The sequence below is a fragment of the Panthera onca genome, chromosome B2 (genome assembly GCF_046562875.1).
Source record: "Panthera onca isolate mPanOnc1 chromosome B2, mPanOnc1 haplotype 2, whole genome shotgun sequence".
In the NCBI taxonomy this organism is placed as follows: Eukaryota; Metazoa; Chordata; class Mammalia; order Carnivora; family Felidae; genus Panthera; species Panthera onca.
The window spans coordinates 52,223,557-52,226,517 of record NC_138343.1 but is presented as its reverse complement, the minus strand read 5'-3'; the positions used below and the strand labels follow the sequence as shown (position 1 = coordinate 52,226,517).

Below are 2,961 nucleotides of genomic sequence, written 5' to 3'. Positions count from 1 at the left end.
CCATTCTTTATTTGTTTTAATCTATTATAGGTATGCTGTGGCTCTGATAATTAAATTCAAGATTTCTTACAATTAAGTATTCCAGATTCAAGTTCATGACATCCAGCTGTTTCAAATTTGTCTATATGTTTTCCTCTTTACTTTTGAGCATCGATTTCTTTTAGCACAACTTGGAGTACGAAGCAAACTATGTGTTCAGAGAGCATCAAACCAGTTTCTCTTATTTCTTACATTCTTTTTTTATGCTTTAAATTATTTATTGAGCACAAAAAATATGGAATGCTTCACGAATCTAAGTGTCATCGTGGCTCAGGGGCCGTGCTAATCTTCTCTGTATTGCCCCAGTTTTGGTATATGTGCTGCCAAAGTGAGCACTAGTTCTTGAATTCCTAAATCAGATTGCCCAGTCCAACAAAACAAAGAGACCAAGAAAACCAGTAGGCATTGACTGGACATCTCCTTTACTCACTGAATGGGCAAAACTAAGAAGAGAAACCAACATACAATTAGCTTCCTACATTTTGCACTATGAAATCTGACCACGCTTTGTGTTCTGCCCACATAAAAGATGATGGGAATATGGTGTGACGTGATGTTATCACCTAATCTCTCCATTGAATAAGCAAAGAGTGCAATCATTAGATGTTCTAGGTAATGGCTAAAAGTAGGCTCTCTGAAGTGGCTCCACTGATTACTGAATTACCTTGAGCATGCAGCTTGTTTATACCTGTTTTTCATCTATAAACGTGATATAAAAATAGCACATAACTCACACAGTAGGTTTAAGAGTTAATGGGTCCAAATCCGTGTTTCTTTCTACGGAATACCACATTTAAGTGGACCAATTATGGTTTATGTCTAAATTGAAATGTAATCTGCTACAAAATTACCCTTCCTTATTTCTGGTAAAAGTCTTTTCTTCTTGTTACTCAAATAGGAGAACTCTATGTGATGTGGGTTTTATTGTTGTTGGTTGGTTGGTTTTTGTTTTTGATGCTGCACCTACATCTCCTTTCAAACCCAACCAGTAGCCAAAACTGGTCAAATATTGTCACAATAGAGTCTCTTCCACTTCCTTTTTGTTGCCATTTCACAAATCCAGGCCCTCATCTTCCCACTGCCTTAATGCTCTGGGCTTTCTACCACACGTTCTGCTATCAGTGACTTTCACCTCGCCCTTGCTAGAGTGGATAGAAGAGCTAGTCTTATATTTCTCTTCAAAGATATAGTTTTGAAAAAATAGACATTTGGGCTCATTTCTACCATTAAGAGTATTAAATTATTTAAGGAAGAAATCATTAAAGTAATGAAGTGGTAGTTTTTTTTTTTGCCCAATATAGTAAGCCACATATGAATTTATAAGAATAGCAATGTTCCATTTTATATATACTGCATATAAATTGAATGGCCACACATTCATGCACACACATATATGTACATATACATATGTATATTTATATATATAATGTGGCATTGTTTTGTGTGTGTATATATATATATATATATGCACAATATACATTTTAATGTCTTCCTTCTTAGAAGGTACAATGATTCTTCACCAATAGATGGGTATCTATGCTAGCATGAAAATGGATGTTAGTCATGAATTCAGATCCAATAAGAAATTCCTGACTTTCAGATTACTATACAATATTTGAAGAAAGCTTTGAAATGGGTATCATATTTTTACGTTGGACATTTGTTATTTGACTTGACGCATGCCCTTTCTGAATTTTATAAGGGCCTCCACAGTACCTACACACACACACACACACACACACACACACACACACACACACACACACCACACACACCACACACTTATAGAAAGCAAACAAGGGGGAGGAATGTGCTTGTCAGCTTCAATTTTGTATAGATAAAAATGCATGAGACAAGGGGATGAAAACGTAGGAGCAAAGGGACAGGAAATGTCAAGCTTGATAGGTTATGCTGAGGGAAAAGACTTACTCTAAAAATAAGTCCTACCATTTAACCTGCTGGTGTTAATTTGATTTTATATTCAGCAGGAATATTCTATCAGCGATTAAATCTAGATTGTTATTCTATCAAGCTAAGACTTTTGTTGTTCACTGAGCTGAGTATCTCAAAGCTCTTAATCTGTGATTGTCTTTCAGGGAAGTATTTAAAGAATTGTACGAATTTAACTACATAATACACTATCTTGTGGCTTAGTGCTGCCCAAAAGTCTCTGGCGCCTTAAAAGTTATTGTCATTAATATGTTTCCAGGTGAAAAACTCCCCCTTCCCCACAAGCATGACTCTTGAAAATCAACCTCAACCAAATATAAAACAATGCATTCCAAACGCTCTTGTTTTTCCTCGTTATTTGTAAATTGAACACAAATGAGTGAAAAATGGAGATAGTCTGCAGCAGAGTTCCACCGACCCCTTCCATTGTCCCTCAATCATTTTTTCCTTCCCTCAGCCAGGAGAGCTGATTCTAGCTGGTAGCAGGTGTTTTATCAGAGTACCTCATCTGCGAATGACTGTTCACACCAGTTTTCCTAGCAGCATTTAATTTTAATGTGCTACATTCCCTCTTCTTCCTTGTTCTAACGCTAATCATTAGTATCTCTGTTGTTAACCCACTCCAGGGATGGCATGCAGTGAGCCAACATTCCCCTTTTCTGTGCCCACAGCACATATAATCAATAGCCACATTCTTTCCTACTAAGTCTAGACATCTCTGGAATTCTTACCTCATTGAACTTCAGATAGTCTTCAACAGTCAATTATGGCTAAAACCTACTTGCTACTCCTGGGTTACTCATTCTCTTTAAGACACATGTGTTATAAAAGTTCAGGAGAAGTAATGATGGATCTCAAATTTATTTTTATAAGTTATCCTTATTAAGTTAACTACATATGTATATATATATGTGTGTATCTATATAATTATCATACAGGCTCATTCTTATGACAGGCATTGACTCTTGTTCA

At 36.1% G+C, this 2,961-nt stretch overlaps 1 non-coding gene across 1 annotated transcript; it reads right to left on the bottom strand.

The window, feature by feature from the left end:
• Nucleotides 1-268: 268 nt before the first annotated feature.
• LOC132668069 (U6 spliceosomal RNA) lies at nt 269-375 on the bottom strand. Its single transcript, XR_009605441.1, has one exon. It is a non-coding gene; the product is annotated as a U6 spliceosomal RNA (small nuclear RNA).
• Nucleotides 376-2,961: the final 2,586 nt, after the last annotated feature.